Genomic DNA, 13,682 nt, shown 5'->3' with positions numbered 1-13,682 from the left:
TTTTTGCTGTTGTTTCTTGTGTTTTGCTGTCTTATCCAGGAAATCACTGCCAAGACCAATGTCAGAGAACTTTCTTCCTATGTTTTCTTCTACATGTATAATGTTTTCAGTTCTTAAATTTAAGTCTCTAATTCATTTGAGCTATTTTTTTCTGAATGGTCTAAGATAGGGGTCCTATTTTGTTCTTCTGCATGTGGTTATCCAGTTTTCCCAGCACCATTTATTGAAGAGACTATCTTTTCCACATCAAGTATTCTTGGCTCCCTCCTCAAATATTAGTTTGCCTTATATGTGGGGGGTTCATTTCTGGGCTCTTGGTTCTGTTCCATTGGTCCTTGTGTATATGTTAATGCCAGTACAATACTATTTTAATTTCTATAGTTTTGTAATATAGTTTGATACCAGGATGTGTGCTGTCTCTGGCTTTGTTCTTCCTCAGGATTGTGTTGGCTATTTGGAGTCTTTTGTGGTTCCATACAAATTATAAGACTGTTTTTTTCTAAAAAATGCCATGTTTTTTTCTAAAAAATGCCACTGGAATTTTTTTTTTTTTTTTTTTTTTTTTGCATATGCGGGACTCTCACTGTAGTGGCCTCTCCCGTTGCGGAGCACAGGCTCCGGACGCACAGGCTCAGCAGCCATGGCTCATGGGCCCAGCCGCTCCGCGGCATGTGGGATCTTCCCAGACCGGGGCACGAACGCGTGTCCCCTGCATCGGCAGGCAGACTCTCAACCACTGCGCCACCAGGGAAGCCCTGCCATTGGAATTTTGATGGGGACTTCATTGATGGCTTTGGGTAATATGGACATTTTAACAATATTAATTCTTCTGATCCACAAACATGAAATATCTCTCCAAACTTTTTTGGTTTACCTAGTGCCACTTGTTAATTTTTGCATTTGTTGGTGTCAAATCCAAATAATCATTGCCAAGACTGACTTCAAGGAGTTTACCACCTATATTTCCTTCTGTGAGTTTTATTGTTTCAGGTCTTACATTCAAGTCTTTAATCCATTTTGAGTTAGTTTTTGTGTATGGTGTAAGATGGTGGTTCAGTTTCTTTCTTTTGCATGTGGATAACCAGTTTTCTCAACATCATTTATTGAAGAGATTGTCCTTTCCTCATTGTATATTCTTATCTCCTTTGTCATAAATTAATTGACCATATATGCATGGTTTTACTTCTGGGCTCTCTGTTCTGTTCGATTAATCTATGTGTCTAGATTTTTTTGCCAATACCATCTGGTTTTGATTTCTATAGTTTTGTAATATTGTGTGAAGTCAGAAATTTTGATGCCTCCAGCTTTGTTCATCTTTCTCAAGATTGCTTTGGCTATTCATGCTCTTTTGTGGTTCCATACTAATTTTAGGGTAATTTATTTCTACACCTGTGAAAAATGCCATTGGAATTTTGACAGGAATTACATTGAATCTGTAGTTTGCTTTGAGTAACATAAACATTTTAACAATACTTTTTCAATCCAACAGCACAGAATATCTTTCCATTTATTTGTATATTCAATTTCTTTCATCAGTGTCTTAGTTAAATTTATTGGTTAAATCTTGGTTAAATTTATTCCTAGGTATTGTTTTAGATGCAGATGTATATAGAAATGTAAATGAGATGGTTTTCTTATTTTCTCTTTCTAATAGCTTAGTATATAACATTGCAACTGATTTTTCTATGTTGATTTTTGTATCCCACAACCTTACTGAATTCCTTTATTAGTTCTAACATTCTTTGGTGGTGTCCTTATGGTTTTCTACATAAAATATATTGTATCTGCAAATGGTGACTGTTTAACTTCTTTCTAATTTGTATACCTTTTTATTCTTTTTCTTGCCTAATTGGTCTGGCTTAGGTGAGTGGACATCCTTGTTTTGTTTCTGATCTTAGAAGAAAAGTTTCCAGCTTTTCATCATTGAGTATGTTTGAGTTTGTCATATATTGCCTTTATTATGTTGAGGTACATTTCCTCTATACTCACTTCGTTGAGAATTTTTATCAGAATGGACGTTGAATGCCTTTCTGACATCTGTTGAGATGACCATATGATTTTTATCCTTCATTTCGTTAACATGGTATATCATATTCATTGATTTTGCAGATGTTGAACCATCCTTGCATCAGTGGAATAAATCCAACCTAATCATTGTGTATGATTACTTTAATTTATTGTTGAATTTGGCTTGTTAATATTTTGTTGAGTGTTTTTACATCTATGTACATCAGGATATTGGCCAGTAATATTATTTTCTTGTAACGTCCTTGTCTTGTTTGGTATCAAGGTAATGCTGGCCTTGTAAAATAAATATATAAGTGTTCTCTCTACATCAATTTTTTGGAAGTGCTTGAGAAGGATTGTCGTTAATTCTTCATTTTTATTTTTAAAAATTTTATTGAATTGTGTTTGACTTATTAGTTTCAGGTAATTCAGTATTTTTATATATTTTATGCAAGAGGAAGTTATTAAAATATTTACTACATTCCCTGTGATGTACATTACATCCTTGTCACATATATTTTAACCTACTATTTTGTCCCTCTTAATCCCTTTTATCTATTTTGCCCCTTCTCCCACTCTCTCTCCTCTAGTAACCACTAATTTGTTCTCTGTATCTGTGAGTCTGTTTCTGTTTCATTATAATTGTTTGTTTTTTTAGATTCTACATGTAAGTGAAACCATAGAGTATTTTCTCCTGTCTTATTTCGCTGAACATTATACCCTCCAGGTCCATCCATGTTGTCACGAATTTTCATTATTTTATGGCTGAGTATTATTAGTGTGTGTGTGCTTGTGCGTGTGCGCGCGCGCGCGTGTGTGTGTGTGTGTGTGTGTGTGTATGTGTTGTGTTATCCATTCATCTATAAATGGGCACTTAAGTTACGTCCATAGTTTGGCTATTGTAAATAATGTTGCAATGAACATAAGAGTGTGTATTTCTTTTTGAATTAGTGTTTTTGTTTTCTTCAGATAAATACCCAGGAATGTAATGCTGGATCACACGATAGTTCTATTTTTGAAGAACCTCCATACTTTTTCCATAGTGGCTGCACCAAGTTACATTCCTACCAACAATGAATGAGGGTTCCCTTTTCTTCACAGCCTTGCCAACACTTGTTATTTGTTGTCTTTTTGTTAATAACCATTCTGACAGGTGTGAGGTGATATCATATTGCAGTTTTGATTTGCATTTCCCTGATGATTAGTGATGGTGGTCATCTTTTCATGTGCCTGTCTTCTTTGGGAAAAATGCCTATTCAGGTCTGGTTCTCTGCCTATTTTTTAATTGAGTTGCTTTTATTTTTGATATTAAATTTTATGAGTTGTTTAAATATTTTAGATATTAACCCCTTATCAAACATACTGTTTGCAAATATCTGCTCCCAAGATATTGAGGAAAGTAGGTTGACTTTTCTTTTTGTTGATGGTTTCCTTTGCTTTGCAAAAGCTTTTAAGTTTGATTAGGTCCCATTTGCATATTTTTGCTTTTGTTTCCCTTCTCTGAGGAAACAGATCCAAAAAATATTGCTAAGACCAAAGTCAAATAGCTTACTGCTTGTTTTCTTCTAGAAGTTTTATGGTTTAAGGTCCCACATTTAGGTCTATAATTCATTTTGAATTTATTATTGTATATGGTGTGAGAAAATGTTCTAGTTTCATTCTTTTACAAGTAGCTGTCTGGTTTTCTCAGAACCACTTATTGAAGACACTGTCTTTTCCACATTGTACATTTTTGCATCCTTTTTCATAGATTAGTTGACCATATAAGTATGGATTTGTTTCTGGGCTCTTTATTCTGTTCCGTTGATCTATATTTCTTTTTGTGCCAGTATCATACTCTTTTGATTACTGTAGCTTTGTAGTGTAGTCTGAAGTTGGGGAGTATGATACCTCTAGCCTTGTTTTTTCTCAAGATTGTTTTGGCTATTCAGGGTCTTTTGTGGTCCCATACAAATCTTAGGATTATTTGTTCTTGTTCTGTGAATAATATCATGAGTATTTGATAGTTATTGCATTAAATTTGTAGATTGCTTTGGGTAGTATGGACATTTTAACAATTCTTCCAGTCCATGAACACAGAGTATCTTTCTACTTATTTGTATTGTCTTCAATTTTCTTCATCAATGTCTTATAGTTTTCATATCCTTGGTTGAATTTATTCCTAGGTATTTTATTCTTTTTGACTTGATTATAAGTGGGATGGTTTTCTTGACTTCTCTTTCTGATAGTTCATTATTAATGTAAAAATTGCAACAGATTTCTGTAAATCTTGTATATTACAACTTCACTGAATTCACGTATTAGCTCTAATAGTTTTTTGGTGGAGTCTTCAGGGTTTTCTATATAGCATATCATGTCATCTGCAAATAATGACAGTTTTACCTCTTCCTTTCCAATTTGGATCCTTTTTATTTTCTTTTCCCTTGTCTGATTGCTGTGGCTAGGACTATCAACACTATGATGGATAAAAGTGACAAGAGTGGGCATCCTTGTCTTGTTCCTGATCTTAGAGTAAAAGCTTCAGCTTCTCACCAGTAAGAATGATGTTAGCTGTGGGCCTGTCATAAATCTCCTTTATTATATTGAGATATGTTCTCTCTATACCAACTTTGATAAAAGCTTTTATCTTAAATGGATGTTGAATTTTGTCAAATGATTTTTTTGCATCTATTGAGATTATCATGTAATTTTTTTACTTTGTTTTGTTAATGTGTGTATCACATTGACTGATTTGTGGATATTAAATCATCCTTGAATCCCTGAGATAAATCTCAGTCAATCATGATGTATGATCCTTTTTATGTGTTGTTGAATTTGATTTGCTAATATTTTGTTGAGGATTTTTGCATTTCTGCTCATCAAGGATTTTGGCCTGTATTTTTTTTTTTAGTGTCTTTGTCTGGTTTTCATATCAGGGTAAAGCTGGCCTTGTAGAATGAGTTTGGAAGTATTCCCTCCTCTTCAATTTTTTACAATAGTCTGAGAAAAATAGATATTAACTCTTCTTTAAATGTTTGGTAGAATTCCCCTGTGAAGCAGCCTGTTCTGTTTGTTGGGAATTTTTTATTACTGATTCAATTTTATTACTAGTGAATGATCATTCAGATTTTCTATTTCTTTCTGATTCAGTCTTGGAAGATTATATGTTTCTAAGACTGTATCCATTTCTTCTAGGTTGTTCAGTTTAGTGGCATATAACTGTTTATAGTATTCTCTTTTGACTGTATTTTTGTGATATAGGTTGTAACTTCTCCTCTTTCATTTCTAATTTTATTTTATTTGGGCCCTCTCCTTTTTCTTGATGAGTCTGGTTAAATGCTCATCTTTTTTTTTTTAAATTTTTAAAAAGCAGCTCTTAAGTTTATCAGTCTTTTCTACTGGTTTTTTGTTGTTGTTGTTGTTCTTTATTTCCTCTCTGATCTTTATTATTTCCTTCTTCTGCTGACTTTGGGCATGATTTGTTCTTTTTCTAATCCCTTTAGATGGAAAGTTAGGTTGTTTGAGCTTTACTTGTTTCTTGAAGTAGACCTGTATGGCTGTAAACTTCCTCTTAGAACTGCTTTTGCTGTGTCCCATAGATTTATAAAGTTGTGTTCCTATTTTCATTTGTCTCAAGGTATTTTTTCATTTCTTTTTTGATTTCTTCATTGATCCATTGTATTTTTAGTAGCACATTGCTTAGTCTCCATGTTTGTGCTTTTTCCAGTTTTCTTCCTGTAATTAATTTCTAGTTACATACTATTGTGGTCGGAAAAGAAGCTTGATATAACTTCAGTTGTCTTAAATTTTGTGACAGTTGTTTTGTGGCTAGCATGTGATCAATCCTGGATGAGGTTCTGTGTGCATTTAAGAAGAAGGTATATCCTGCTGTTTTTGGATGGAATATTCTATAGATATTAAGTCCTGGTGGAATATGTCATTTAAGGCTATTGTTTCCTTATTGATTTTCTGCCTAGGTGATCTATCCATTGATGTAAGTGGGTGTTTGTTCTTTAAATGTTCGGTAGAATTCACCAGTGAAGCAGTCTGGTCCTGGAGTATTGTTTGTTGAGAGGTACGATTACTGATTCAATCTCCTTACTCATTATTGGTCTGTTCATATTTTGTTTCTTTATGATTCAGTCTTTCTAGGAATTTTTCTGTTTCTGGGAATTTATCCACTTCTAGGTTATTCAGTTTTGGACATATAATTGTTTTTAGTAGTCTCTTATGATACTTTGTATTTCTGAGGTATCAGTTGTAATATCTCCTCTTGCATTTCTAATTTTGAGTCCTCATCCTCTTTCAGTTTTTCTAAGTTTGTCTAACTAAAAGTTCATGAATTTTCTTTATCTTTTCAAAAAAACAGCTTTTAATTTCAATGATATTTTCTATTGTTTTTGTGGTCTCTATTTCATTAATTTCTGCTCTGATTTTGGTACTGACCTCCTTCTGCTAACTTTGGGCTTAATTTGTTCTATTTTCTAGTTCCTTGAGATGTAAATTTACATTGCTTATTTGAGATTTTTCTTTTTTATTAATATACACATTAATATATGAATATATAAAATTCCTTTTTAGAACAGTTCTTGCAGCATCCCATCATTTTTGATATGTTGTACCTTCATTTTTTAATTTGTTTCTAAGCTATTTGATTTCCCTTGCTTTTTTTTCTTTGTTTTTTTTGTTTTGTTTTGTTTTTTTTAACATCTATATTGAAGTATAATTTCTTTACAATGGTGTTAGTTTCTGCTTTATAACAAAGGGAATCAGGTATACATATACATATGTTCCCGTATCTCTTCCCTCTTGCATCTCCCTCCCTCCCACCCTCCCTATCCCACCCCTCTAGGTGGTCACAAAGCACCAAGCTGATCTCCCTGTGCTATGCAGCTGCTTCCCACTTGCTATCTATTTCACATTTGGTAGTGTATATAATTCCATGCCATTCTCTCACTTCGTCTCAGCTTACCCTTCCGCCTCCCCATGTCCTCAAGTATATTCTCTACATCTGCATCTTTATTCCTGTCCTGCCCCTAGGTTCTCCATAACTAATTTTTTTTTTTTTAGATTCCGTATATATATGTTAGCATATGGTATTTGTTTTTCTCTTTCTGACTTCTCTCTGTATGACAGACTCTAGGTCCATCCACCTCACTACAAATGACTCAATTTCATTTCTTTTTATGGCTGAGTAATATTCCATTGTATATATGTGTGACATCTTCTTTATCCATTCATCCGATGATGGACAGTTAGGTTGCTTCCATCTCCTGGCTACTGTAAATAGAGCTGCAATGAACATTTTGGTACATGACTCTTTTTGAATTATGGTTTTCTCAGGGTATATGCCCAGTAGTGGGATTCCTGGGTCTTATGGTAGTTCCATTTGTAGTTTTTTAAGGAACCTCCATACTGTTCTCCATAGTGGCTGTATCAATTTACATTCCCACCAGCAGTGCAGGAGTGTGCTCTTTTCTCCACACCCTCTCCAGCATTTATTGTTTCTAGATTTTTTGATGATGGCCATTCTGACCAGTGTGAGATTATATCTCATTGTAGTTTTGATTTTCATTTCTCTAATGATTAATGATGTTGAGCATTCTTTCATGTGTTTGTTGGCAATCTGTATATCTTCTTTGGAGAAATGTCTGTTTAGGTCTTCTGCCCATTTTTGGATTGGGTTGTTTGTTTTTTTTCTTATTGAGCTGCATGTGCTGCTTGTAAATTTTGGAGATTAATCCTTTGTCAGTTCCTTCATTTGCAAATATTTTATCCCATTCTGAGGGTTGTCTTTTAGTCCTGTTTATGGTTTCCTTTGCTGTGCAAAAGCTTTTAAGTTTCATTAGGTCCCATTTGTTTATTTTTGTTTTTATTTCCATTTCTCTAGGAGGTGGGTCAAAAAGGATCTTGCTGTGATTTATGTCATAGAGTGTGCTGCTTATGTTTTCCTCTAAGAGTTTGATAGTTTCTGGCCTTACATTTAGGTCTTTAATCCATTTTGAGCTTAATTTTGTATATGGTGTTAGGGAGTGTTCTAATCTCATACTTCTACATGTACCTGTCCAGTTTTCCCAGCACTACTTATTGAAGAGGGTGTCTTTTCTCCACTGTATATTTTTGCCTCCTTTATCAAAGATAACGTGACCATATGTGCATGGGTTTATCTCTGGGCTTTCTATCCTGTCCCATTGATCTATCTTTCTGTTTTTGTGCCAGTACCATACTGTCTTGATTACTGTAGCTTTGTAGTATAGTCTGAAGTCAGGGAGCCTGATTCCTTCAGCTCTGTTTTTCTTTCTCAAGATTGCTTAGGCTATTTGGGGTCTTTTGTTTTTCCATACAAATTGTGAAATTTTTTGTTCTAGTTCTGTGAAAAATGCCAGTGGTAGCTTAACAGGGATTGCGTTGAATCTGTAGATTGCTTTGGGTAGTAGAGTCCTTTTCACAATGTTGATTCTTCCAATTTAAGAACATGGTATATCTCTCCATCTATTTGTACCCTTTCTTGTTTTGATCCATTGGATTTTCATGAGTATATTGATTAATCTGCACATATTTGTGAATTTTCCAGCTTTTCTCTTGTTATTGATTTCTAGTTTCATACCATTGTGACTGGAAAAGATACTTTTATGATTTCAGTCTTCTTATATTTGCTAAGACTTGTTTTGTCACATATTATGTGATCTATTCTGAAGAAAGTTTCATTTAAGCTTGAGATGAATCTGTATTCTTTTGCTGTTAGACCATTCTTCTGTATATGTCTGGTGGGTTTATTTGGTCTAAAGTTTGGTTCAAGTCTAACATTTCCTTGTTTTTCTGTTTTGGTATCTCTCCATTGTTGAAAATGGAGTACTGAAGTCCCCTACTATTAATGCATTATTGTCTAGTTCTCCCTTCAGACCTATTAGTATTTGCTTAATATATTTAAGGTGCTCTAATGTTGAGTGTGTATATACTCATGATTGTTTTATCTTCTTAATAAACTGACACCCTTATCATTATAATGTCCATGTTTTCCTCTAGATATTGTTATTGGCTTAAAGTCTATTTTTTTTTTCTGATATAAATATAGCTACTCCTGCTCTCTTGGTTTCCAAGTGCATGGAATATGTCTACTCTTCATTTGATCCATGTGTGTCCTTAAAGCTGAAGTGAGTCTTTTGTAGGCAGCATATAGTTGGATCTTGTTTTTTTAATCCATATAGCCACTCTATGCCTTTTCATTTGAGAATTCAGTCCATTAATATTTAGAGTAATTATTGGTAGGTAAGTTTTGAAGTTCTGGTTTTCTTTTCTTCTTTTTCCTGCCTTTCTTTGTAAGTTGATGACTTTCTGTAGTGGAATGCTTTGATTCCCTTCTCTTTATCTTGTGTATCTGTTGTAGATTTTGGCTTTGTATTTCCCATGAGGTTTACATAAAACAGCTGTTTTGTTTGTGTTTTGTTTATTTGTTTTTGGTCACGCCATGCAGCTTGTGAGATTTTAGTTACCTCACCAGGGATTGAACCCAGAGCCACGGCAGTGAAAGCACTGAGTCCTGACCACTGGACTGCCAGGGAAGTCCCAAAACATCTTGTATATATAACAGTCTAATTTGCACTGATAACTTTGACTGCATATAAAAACTATATTTTTACTCTCTCCCCCTTTTATGTTTCTGATGTCATCTTTAACCATTTTTTTTTTAAATTGTGTATCCATTAACAACTTGTTGAAGCTAGAGCTATTTTTATGCTTTTGTGCCTTAACCTTTACTCTAGAATTAAGTAGTTAGCACATCACCATATTATAGTATTAGAGTATTCTGAATCTATTTGCTAATCTTTACCAATGTGTGGTATATTTTTATGTTTTCATTTTACTAGTAAGCATTCTTCTTTTTTTTTTTTTTTTTTACTAGTAAGCATTCTTTTGTTTCAAATCAAATAACTCATTTCAGCACTTCTTGTAAGGTTGGTTTAATGGTCATCAATTTCCTTTTGTTTATTAGGGAAAGTCTTTATTTCACCTTCAGTTCTGAAGAACAACTTTGCTTGGTAGAATAGTGTTGGTTAGCAGTTTCTTTCTTTAACACTTTGCCTATGTCATTCCATTCTCTCCTGACCTGTGAGGTCTCTGTTGAGAAATCCACTGATAGCCTTATGTGGGTTCCTTTGTATGAGAGAATTTTTTTCTCTTGCCTCTTTTCAATTCTTATTTTTCTTTGGCTTTAGACAGTTTAGTTATTATGTATCTTGGAAAAGAACGTTTTGGATTAAAATTTTGACATGACCTATTAACTTCATGAGCTTGGATCTGTCTTGCCTTTTAAAATCCGTTCTTAACATAGAGTTATCCTTTAAAACCCTAATCAGGTCATGTTCCTCCTCTTCTGAGAACCCTCTAATATCATCGTCTTAGGGTAAAGGCCAAAAGACTTACAATGCTCTATAACAGGGACCCCCTCCACCATCTAACCTTATCCCCACCACTCTCTTCATTGCTTGTTCTGCTCCAGCCACAACCTTCCTATATTTGCTAGCACACTTTAGGGCTTTTCTCTTGCTGTTTCTCTCTGCTTGATATACTCTTTCTCAAATATCCACATGGCTTGTATCTTCATTGCCTTCAAATATTACCTTATCAGTAAAACTTCCTTGACTAACTGATATTTAAAAAATCCAGCATCCCTCCCAATAGTCACTGCTCCCTTTTCCCTTACCCTGCCTTACTTTTCCTCTGTGTACTTAGCTACTTTATTCTGTGTCTCTCTCCTAACTAGAATATAAGCTCCAAGTGGATAGGGACTTACTGGTTTTGCTCATTGCTGGATGCCTAACTCCCAGAAATGCACGTGACACAATTTTTAAGAGTGTTTAAAACTATTTCTTAATGGATGGATGAATGAGTGAATGAATGAATGATTATATAAAACCAGGTGTTGGGAAAGGTGATCTCTAAGGTCTCATTCAAATCTGCTTATCCATGACTTTGTACAGTTAAAATGTACTTCCTTTTTCTCACTAATGACTTGAAAATGCATAAAATAAAACCACTATGGTAGGAAATTACAGCTTCAGTTCAACTAATTAACATAATTATAATATCTGGCTTTTGTTTTTTTAGTTCTTTTGATGTGCTTTGAATTCATGTATTCCTCACAACAACCTTGTGACATAGTTATTATTATTTTCATTCTTCAGATGCAGAAATTGAGGAAAATACAGGACAGATTAGCACATAGCCCAAGGTCGCACAGCTAGTAACGCAGAGCCAGGATTTGAACCCAGAGCTATAGTTCTTTATTGTAGGTCATCTCCTAGGGAATATAAAAACAAAAATTTTTAAAAATCAATGATACATAATATTTGGAACATAACTCCCTTCCATTTTAATATACTCTGCCTTAAAAATATTTTATTCAAATACGTGTATTTGAAACATGGATATTATAAACACTAATTCCACGAAATACACCTGTTAGTAGATGACATTGTAAGGAAAGGAAATAAAAATATAATTTCCTCAATCATTTATTTTTTTCCTTTGGTTAATTTTTTTTTCCTTCTGCTTTTAACTCAAATTGGTTAAGCTTCTTATTGGTCTTTGATGTGTATTTGGTATCTTAGAAACTGATGTCATTCCAACTACTGGAATTTTCACAGAGTCACTAGGGGATTATTACCTCATCTGAAAACCAATTTGAGGGTTGATAAGATTATAGGACAGAGGATTATTTCCTTGTTTTGTCACTGTCTTCTCTCTAGCTTGGAGGTCCTAGTGCTGCTTCATAATCAAGAGCTCTTATGGTGTTATGCAAACCTGTTTGGTCAGGCGAGGGAATTCGGGGTCGTGTTGTGGGAAGTCAGCTGGGTGGGCACTAAAGTGTGGTCAGTGGGATGCACCTTCTAGCAGGAAGCAAAGGGTAGGGAGGGAGGGAGAGGAAAAACTTTGCAAGAATAACCGTGTACTTGAGTTTGTACTTAAAGTTTTACATTCCCATTAATCCTTACGATGTCCCTGTGAGGAATGTACTATTTTACGGACTTTTACAGATGAAGCTTAACTAGTAAAACTACTGCATCCAAAGCCAGGTGCTTTCTGCTGCACTTCTGCCGGTACTTCATCATGTTTCTTAAAGCTCAGTCAAGAGCTACCCATGAGAGAGAGGGGTTAGGGCACCAGGGGCATCTCGAGTTTCAAGCCACACCACCCAGATTTCTATTACTGTGACTATGCTATGCAAGGAATATAAAGCAAGCGCTTGGTGAATATGCCTATAAATCCTTCATTCCGTGAATTTAAATGACCTGAATTCCTTCTTGTGGGGGTAGGGAAGAAGTGGAGTATCTCTCTGTAACTACTATTTTACTCATCCACTAAGGAGAAATCTCATTTCAGTTTGAATTAAGAATTGATTAGAGAGTAAAATGTCAATGTAAGTCAAGAAATTCCTTTTGAAAAAGCATAAAAGGAAGCCCCCAAAGAAAGCATACTCGTGCAGCGTGTGTGCAAGGAAAAGAGAGGCTCCTTTCAAGAGGGAATGAATGTTGTACCAGACAAGCAAAGACATTTGTGAGAAATTGCCTGGTAAGAGAGAGGGAAATGCAGGCACGTGGCCTCGGAAATACGGGAATAAAAGTATCTTTGTTCTTCGAAAACTTAAGAGTGCTGATAAAACTGAAATAATCTATAATTACGGTGACTTCTCCTCTAGGCTTTTTTGCGAACGTTTTCTCACCACTCTAACAACTAGAGAGTGTTCCTCAGCCGAGAGAGGGAAGAAGGCAGGGAGGAAGTAACCCCGCCCTTTAGAGGAAGTAACCCCGCCCCTTACCGCAAAGCCCAGTGACTGAAGTTAGTTAGCAAGTGTTTCATGTGGCCCGCACTCTCCCCCTGCATTGAAGTGAAAGAAAAGATGCTCCCCCAGCTTTCCTTTTTTTTTTGCTGGACACTCACCTCCAGGTGGCCTTTAAACCAACAAAACCAAATAAAAATTCTCTGCAGCTTGAGGAGAAGATTCCTTGATGAATAAGGTCTTTTCTCACTGAATCTTACATAGCTGATTTGGTACAGAGCAGGAGAGTCAGGCAGGAGTCGAAGAGAAGCTCGAATTACCCAAAGCGGGAGGGAGGGTTTTTAGGATAGACCAACTGAAGAGACTAAGGAAAGGAGCAAGTGGTACTGTGTGACAGGGCAGCTGTGTGCATGGCTGCTTGCATGAAAAGGTTCATTCTTGGCAATTATTTCCAGAGGAGGCAAGGGGTCAATAAAGCTTTGTGATGCTGGCTCATGTGTTATTGCCAGCTGTCTCTCCTCTCCACTTGCGGGCTTAGAAGCAGCAGGGCTGCCTGCACCTTCATTTACAGGGCACTGGCATCACCAGCTTCCACTAGTGGGATCTGGATGGGCCCTGGCAGGAAAAGTTTTTGTGCTCACAGAACCTTAAATTCCCCTTGCCCTGGGCAGTGGAGACTAGCAAATGTGAAGAGTGGGAGGTTCCCAAGGTCCAACCAGAGGATGGATCATGAAATGAGCGTTGACAACACCCCAAGAGGGTTGAAATTAAAAAAAAAATAAAATTGGTGAATCACTGCTTTTTGATGATGATGTTGCTTCTCCTCTTAACATCCTGGCTTGAGTAGAGTGCTGGAGGAATCACCCAGGCCACGAGTTCAAAGATCATTAAACGGCAGTCATTTCCTGGGCTCAGG

Source organism: Delphinus delphis, chromosome 5, assembly GCF_949987515.2.
Source record: "Delphinus delphis chromosome 5, mDelDel1.2, whole genome shotgun sequence".
NCBI classification, from domain to species: Eukaryota; Metazoa; Chordata; class Mammalia; order Artiodactyla; family Delphinidae; genus Delphinus; species Delphinus delphis.
Note: the sequence above shows the minus strand (reverse complement) of the source record.